Below are 8896 nucleotides of genomic sequence, written 5' to 3' on the forward strand. Positions count from 1 at the left end.
GAAAAGAGGTAAAAACAGAGTGAATATTTTGACACAGAGTCTTTTTGGCTGATGTCACATCTCTTCCTCAATATCCTCTGAATTCTTTTGTGATATTTCCTAATAAACTATGTCAGTACCGTAAGTGGTAGTTGCCATTTTCAGAACAACATTGAACGGATTGCATATTGAAGAGTGCTAGGGRCATACCGGTTACAGGGACACACCCTACAAAACTGAATTCCATTCAAAATATTTTACCTTCAAAGTCCAGGTACAAGACCTTGAACTTAATAAAGAAAATTTTTTACTCCAGATATTGCCTTCTGTTCCCTGTGCAAGTGATCCCAGAGCAGACATGGGTACTTTTACCCAGCATTTACAGCTGTCCAACAAATATTCCCTGTGAATGTATTTCAGGCTACAGGTGGTTCAYGAACTATTCAACTGGTTTTGAGTATGTGCTTCTCTCAAGGCTCTGACTCACATTCACTAAGCAAACAGCTGTGGCGGCTGAGACCTTACTGCTTCTTCTCCCCCCATCCCAGCTGTTTGTTACTGACCCTTTGCCAGAAATTCTTGCTCCCATTCCAGATACAGCAAAACCTGCTGCACCTCAGCTGCTCCAACTCATAATCTGTTTTCTTACTGCAAAACAACTTCTGTTGCTCARTGTACGGGGCCCTAAAATGGAACAGCTGAGGTGCAGTACAATGCTCAAGTCAGCCAGCTCTTTAATCGGGAGCTACATCTTCTTGAAATAAGTGCTGATTTAACTAGTTTAGCAAGACCTACCCCAGGGCTTGCATGTCAGTGTTCTTCTTACCATGTATTGGCACTGCATTGCTTTTAGGTGTCTAAAAACTTTCTAAACAAAGTTAAGAAGTTTTGATGCATGTARTAGCACCAACTACAGTAACAGCATATTTGACAGCTTTTGTCACCTGCATGGTTGTTGCATATATGAGCATATTCATTTAAAAAGTAGAAATTCCCTACTCTTCAAATAAGCAAGGACCTAAAAGCTATTGAACAGCAAAGGTGTATGAACATATGAACATAAGATTAGGAAAGTCAATCAGAATGTGCAGAACTATWCTCAGATAGTTTTGTTCACATCTATCTCAAGTTTAACTGAAATCTAAACTATTTAAAAGTGGCTGGGTGGAAAATAGCAAATTAAAAGAATACTGTGGAAATAGAAAGGGCACAAATCTTAGGCATACACTAAGAGTAAAGAGAAACCATGCATTTATTCATATCAGGTTTCTGAATATAAAATATTAAAGCAGACAGGAAAAAATACTCTTGGTACTTTTTAATCTTTTCAGAATAAAGGAGACATGGAAAGGATATTTGTGCAAAAATAGCTACTTTGACTTAGATGACTGTTAGGTACAGTAAATATTTTCAGGGATACTCCTTTCAGTCCCGCCCWGTAAATACCTGTGCACGAGGGGAAATCTTACAGAACACATATCACTCTGTCCCTTAACTGGATTGCACAAGGAGTACAACAGCTAAAAATTTAATCAGATATGTATGTTTTCATGGGAAGAAAATATCTTATACTCCAACTGAAGTCAATCTACTATTATACTACAAAAGGTGGATAACATCCAGACAGAGAATTCCCAGGAGACRAATCCGTTGCTCTTCATAAATATGACAGTAAAACATAACGCTATTGATTTAACACTTGCCAGACAAACAGGTCAACTACTGAAACACAGCCGAATTTGCATTGTTTTACAAACATAATGTGCTATGATGTAGATTAAAGCAGCTGTTGCTTAGAACCAAACTGAAGAGAAATTCAAAAGATTTATGCTGTTAGACTTTTCTACATTAGCGGCTGCTTCAGACCTTTTGCCTTGAGGGAAAATAGAGATGGATTTTGCAACACAAAAAGCACAATACATTGGACTTCAATCACTGGAARTAGCAAAGTTTTTAACAGGGAAATATTAATACAGTGTTGATGCAGCTTAATAAGATTTTCATGAAAACAAATTACTTTTTCTAGCATGAACACAGCTTGGGATATAGGCMTGTTGGATATATAATTACTCTAATTACAGGGAAAATTGAAGGATTTTTACTATAATTACTCTTTATCTAGTGGTCTTGAACATGAGAGTCACCATACCTTTTTCACAACAGCAGATTTCCAAAAGGCGGAACAATACTGGTGACTCTCCATTCTGTTATGATTATTGTTATTGGCTATTGATTATGCTATGGTTATTGTTTATTGATTATGCTTTCAGCTAACAAGACTTAGTGCTTTCTGAATGTAGTCCCATCCTCCAGCATTCACTTCTGCTGCTGCTGTGCCATCTACTTGGGCTATGAGATCCAGGAAGAAAGGAGAAGGTGTACCCAAATTTATTATTTACATTCTGCAATTTTTCTTTGCTGTGTTATTGCTTCACTTCATATTCATAACAACTTTCTATGCAAAAAGTATATGAGGCAAAAGCTTGTATTTGTTCCTGAAACAAGTTGAAGCCTTTAAAGCAAAAAATTTTAGAAAACAAGGTTTTAGGAAAAAAAGTGTGTTTTATCTTTCCTTAAACTTTCCTTTGGACCCTGAAATTACACATTCACAGAATTACAAAAGAAACCTCTTGGAGGCCATCTAGTCCAAACTCACATCTAAAGCAGTGGACTCAGGATCACAACCCATAGAATTCAAAGAAAGTGTGAAGACTCCACAGCTCCTCTGGAAAACTTCTTCCAGCTGTTGTTGCACCATCTTCACTGTAAAAATACTTTTTCTTACACATATATCCACATACAGTAAATACAGATTCATTAGAACACATAATATCTTCATTATTGCTTAATACAATAATCTTTCTACTGAGTTTCATTTTTCTTCTACATAGTTTGTGGACTCAACATTTTGTTTTCTGCTGTTACCCTACCCTATACCCTCCAGTGGATCCATTTAACCCTATTTGAGACATTCAGTAGGGGTAATGTTTTGTCCTAGGGGAATAAACCCTAGGGAAGCTATTCTGGTTTTACACTACTTACAAATAGAACTTGGCTATTCCTATCTAATCTAAAATATGCCTCAATTATTATGCAATTAGCATCAAAATGTGATATGATTAATGGAAAAAGCATRCAACAATTAGAAAATATACCTGGCTGCAGTACATTAGCAGTCCTACTGGGCAAAAAAAAAAGGACAATCTATTTCTGTAAGGAGCCATCTGATTTCCTGGTTAAGTTTTCAAGTTGCCGGAACAATCCCATTCGGAAATTCTGGCTGTTGCAACAGTTTCACTTGCTCTTTAACTTTCATAGCATCAAGCAATCCAGTAAAACAAAACTCTAAGAGTTCAGAATATCTGCCATCATTGTGGTTCTGTCTGTTAGARGGAGGGTCTGGAAGTATGAACACTCTCATATCTTTTTAGAGCCCAGACTCACCATTGTCAATTCCAGGTTGGCATCTAAAATTTACCATCAAAAAAAGCTGGATTGCCTTCATTACAATAACTGGCATTGATTTGTTTATTTATTTATTTGTTTATGAAAAATTAGSAATGACATTCTGCTGATTTTAAAGCTAATCACTCTACCTCCATGGTCTTTCATGGAAGAAGTATAGGACCTTAAATAAACACTTGATGCAGTAGACAGCTGTCTAAAAACAAAAAAAAAATAAAAATAAAAACACCAAAAAACCCAAACCAAACAAACAAAAACACAACAACCAAAACACAGAACGACTGGATGCTTTATTACACAGCTAWAGCTTGCTGTTTCAAGCTGTGTTGCATCCCCAGCTATCAGAGGGAGAAACTAACTGACCCAGGAGAGCTTCTTCTTTAACTTCTAGGACAGGGCTGTTGCAATACAGTGGCTTGGATTTACACTCATCTGTATATACAACTGGTGGTGGGGTGTGTTTAGAGGTAGCTCACAGAGGATCATACAGAGGGTGTGAAGACAAGGTGGCACTTGATATGCGCTAGTATGCAGTCACCCAAAGACTCAAGAACTAATATTCTCCAAAAGAAAGACCAACATGTGAAGAGTGTCCATACTTACACAGCAAGCACAGCTAGGGAAGCCAGCTGGCAGCTGTACCTGCATGTGTGCTCCCTGGGAGAGGATCACCAGTCAGGCAGCTGCAGAAGCTGTCAATACCATTCACACAGGAAAGGAGAGGAAAGGAAGGAAAACTGAACCTAGACCTCCACTGATATGTCCCCTGAGCAAAGTGATGACACCWTTCTACTTTCTCCCAGCTTATTTCTTCTCCCTATAGCAGCCTTTCTGTGCCAGTAACAGACTGTGCCAGCTGCCCTGGCTGGGAGGAATATGGTGAAAACCCGAGAAGAACAGATGTAGTCTGGTAGGGGACAAAACTGCTAAAAAGCAGTACCTAAAAGCAAAATGCTCTGAGTGATCTCTGRTTTGAGTCATGAGCCAAAGGACAAGGCAGATCAGCACAAATGTTATCAAGGTGGATGCATGCCCAATTCAAAGCAGCCAAAATTCCCTTTTTGGTGCTACTGCACAAAGCACAGCTAGATCGGTACCTGCAGGCCAGCTTCCCGGGCAGTGATGCTTTYACCTTTCACAAAACCCACAAAGTGCTTTCTCTGAGCATTTTCCTTCTAATGCCCTGAAGGTATTCAAGCTGCTGCTGCTCAGAGGCAATGCATTTTCACACTTGTGCTCTCTTCCTTTCACCTTCCACCTCACCACCCCATCTGAGTCCTCAAGGGCTATAATTTGTTTAGTGGTTGGGTTTAGCTGTTCTAAACAGACAAGAAAGTGTACCTGAGCTTTTAGCAGCATGACTCACTTGAAAGCTGGTTTTCATGCCCAGCACAATAGCTGAAGTCAGGATCCATTTTGCATGTGCTGTAAGAGGGTTCACAGCTACTGTGCCGTAGGAGGATGTAAGGGGAGCAGGCAATTACAGCCCACAGGTACAGGTATCCTCCTACCCTGACAGGCTTCTGCACAAGTCATTTTCTCTGATTTTTTGTTCATGCATCCAAGAATGACTGGATTTATAGCAGCTGTTGGGAGAGGCAGGGACTTAGGGATTCAGAGACTAAGGGCAAATTCTTCTCTTGAACCCACGTGGGTTGAAGAGGAGACATTAGCTGTATGAAGTAAAGCCAGGTACTGTGACTCTTTCTCATAGGTAAATATTTCTTTAATTTTTTGGTATATCCAGCTGTGGCCTGTAGCAGAAAGGAGTATCTCATAATGAGCTCTGTTATAAATGGCTCTGAAACACAGAGCGTTGGAATGCCACTAAAAATATTTTGTCTGTGGCTTTTGCTAAGGCTCAGCTCCTCAGGAAATACTTTCATTGTTTAATGCTGTCATTTTGTACATATCCAATATTTTCTTAATCTGTCACTGGGAATAGTTTATTTATAACATATAACAAGCTTATTTTCCAATTGCATGCTGTAAATATGTCTTAATGGTCTTGCCAAAAATACTAACTATTCACTAGAGCTGCTCAGTTATAGACATTTAACCACTTTATTAGCTTTTAAAAATACCAGAAGTATGTGTCAAATCCTCCCTTACCCCCCTTTTTTTCCACTGAAATAGTGGATGTACAAGTTTAGGTCAGGATTTAGCCCTGAATTTGTCATTCACATCACCCCACGAGTAATACCAAAGGGTAGAGGGACAGCTACTCCATGTTTCTTACTTGTTCCTCAAAAACTTGTCATTAACCTGTGATAAAAGCARCTTACGGAGCTAGAAAACAAGAAATCCATCTGATCTTGCTGGGGAACTTATGGGTAGACTTCAGTGCCATCACTGGCTGCCTCTTGTTCTCCCTTGGAAAATATGAAGGGAGGAAAAACGACCCTCTATTTCTTAGGTCTCGGGATTTTTACGTAGATTGCCTGCTGAATTTTACAGCTGGTAACCAGGTAAAGCTTATAAAATGTGTTTCATAAGCAATACAACATAGCATGTACTCTGACACAGATCCTGTTTCTCAGGGGAGTTAACTGATCAAAGAGTTGTATTTTAAATGTTACTAATCTGTACACATGTGTGTGTGTGTCTATTCAGAGGATAAAAATGAAGCTATGTGGACTAAAGAGATCTTGTTGAAGCATTCATACATACATCTACCAGCAAGTTTGCTGACAGCTTAGGGTCTTTTAATATATTTGCACAGCTGTAATATATATACTTTTATGGGGAACATTTTCCGTCATTAGCTTTCCAACAGGTTAAGAAGGTTATTCACAGATATATCTACACACAGTAAGCCAGATTTTGGTCTCAACTGTAACAGTGTAAGTCCAGAACCACTCATTAAAACCAATTGCTTTTCCTTTTTTTTTTTTTYTTTTCTTTTTCCATCTAACTTGTACCTGGTAACAAAAAGGAATTTGTCCTCCCCGTACTACAAGATCCCAGCAAGACTGTTGACCTTCTGTACTCAAGCAGATAATCTGCTGGCCATTTCTGTGTCATAGCTGTGGAAACAGCCTGCCAGCTCTTAGTGTGTTCTGCAGTCATATGCTTTGTCTGATAAGATGATATGAATCAATCTTTCTGCAAGTAATGTCCAAAGGCTGTCTCTAGGGCTGTTTTAATCCACAAGTATATTAAAATTCACCTTAGCTCACTAGTGTCTAAAAAATAGACTAGAATTTCCTCAGGTATATATTTCTCCTGACTAAAATCCATATTCACACTTTAGCCACACTTAGAGCAAATTGTCATTAAAACATCATTAAAATGTGGCTTGTGATATGGGCTCAAAGCTGATATTGCTTCTGTGAGTGGAAATCTTTAGTAAATACGCTTCAGTGCTTAGAAAGTAATTCCAGATTTCTGCTACTATCCTAGAGACTGGAAGTAGTKCTGTGTTGAGTTGTTCTTTTTAACTGATATGATTAGACAAGTTTTTAGAGCAGTTTCATGATGGCTGTAGGGATGTTGTGTCTGAGCAGCACCTGCACTGCTTTTCCTTTCCACTGCAAGAAACTCCATGGATGAAAAGGAGCTGGGAAGGACTATGTCAAAATAAAAACAGAGGGATTTCCACAGAGACTRAACTGCACTGTTTTCAGAGGTCACACTAATTTATTTATGCATGAGGAAATAATCAAAGTCATCTGAGAAATGTGGGATACACTCCTGTGTTTTATTAGCAAATAAGCAGGCTGTAAGGCCAGGGTTGGATGTTGGCAAAATGTGGATTTTGCCTAAACTGAATGATATCTCTATCAAAGCAATCTTTTTTCTTTGCAAAAGCTAGTTACAAAACAGTGAATTTCCACACAGTGTGGCATTCCATCTCATTGCAGGACRAGCTGCGAGACAAACACGGAAATCACTGGAGTGAATTAGACTGGAAACTATCTTTCACAGGGGCCAAATCTTTTCACATACTTCTACTCTACCAGACAGAACTAAGCCCTGAGCCCCCAATTTAATTCTCTCAATAAATCTGGAGTTCCAAATAGGTTCTAGGTTTCCAATTTAATAATTTAATATGGGATTTCCTTTCAATATAAGGATATAGGATAAAATATGGGAATGGGAATATGGGAATATTACCTCTTTCTGCATTTGCTATACTTTTTCAATAGAAGCCACTAAATTTAGATTGAAACACATGCAGTTGTCCAGCCTTCTGCACCCTGCTCTTCCCAGTCCTCCTGCTGCTACCTGACAGCAACAGGGGCAGGAAGGGAACACAAGCAGTGAGGCAGGCACTGGGGACTACAAAACTGTCACTGGGTGCTTAGTGCAGTGCCTGTGTGGCAGCAACTGAGCAATGAGAGGGCGAGAGGGGTGGTTCAGGAGAGACATGGTCTGAGTGGTCTCACAGCCACTCAGTGGGCTCCACRTGCCAATCTGCTCCCTCGGGTTCGCTGCATCCCCTGCCCAGAGCTGGAGCTGCCTGCAAATCCCAGCTGCCTTCAAGGTCTGTTTTAGCTCGCCTGAGCAAAGGTATTCCCGAGGTCTGGTTACACATTTGTTTCTGACACATACTAAGGAAGAGGGAGGATTTTTCAAAGAAAGGTTATTAAAGTCTGTGACAAGATGCTGAGAAACCCAAGCATAGACTCCCTCAAAAATAATAGTAACTGTGTGAGAAATTCTTCATKTCAAATGTTTATCTAGTGTAGCCCTATATAATGTTACAAGCTGTAGTCCTAGGTGTCGCAATCTTAACTATACCCCAGCATGTGTTTTTAAAYGTAACACGTTTTGATGTCCTGTTTACATTGGACTCACTACTGTAGGTCTCTGTGGGACACTGTTTACAAAAGAGATTACCAAAAATAAAAATTACAAAACAAAGTGGTATAAGTTTCAGAAATGAGAGTAGGAATGCCTCCCTCCGGAAGTTTTTGCTGCAAGCCCATATATAAACAAGGCCAAAAACACTTAGTAAAAATCAAGTTATTTTCCTATTACTTCAATAAGAAAGGGGCTCAACAGCTATCCTGGTCTTATTTTACAGGCTATAACCTGGAAAAAGTTTAAATCTACATTAAATTATTTCATAGTTCATGAAACAGCTGTATTGAAATGGAAAAATTTTGTTCTGCCTTTACCTGCCAGATGAAAAAATAAAATAAATAAAAAACAGTTCCTTTTTACTAATCATTTGTCTCCCTACAAGTGCAACAAGAAAACATAGCCTTGGAAAAGTTAACTCCTTTATATGCCACCAAGATGAACCCAGCTCTGGCTTTTGCACTGGCTTACAATTATACATGTGTTGTCTGTGGGGAGAATATTACGTTTTTCTCTCTGTCTTTCTCATTTGTCTCTCTGTCTTTCCTGTTCTACCCTAAATTTCCAAATTATTGCACTAAAAATTTATGATTCAGTATGACCTGTTCTTTCTTTATCTCTTTTCTCTTTTCTCTTTTCTCTTTTC

The sequence above is a fragment of the Malurus melanocephalus genome, unplaced genomic scaffold, assembly GCF_030028575.1.
Source record: "Malurus melanocephalus ecotype Western Australia unplaced genomic scaffold, MMel_1.1 scaffold_493, whole genome shotgun sequence".
Taxonomy (NCBI): domain Eukaryota; kingdom Metazoa; phylum Chordata; class Aves; order Passeriformes; family Maluridae; genus Malurus; species Malurus melanocephalus.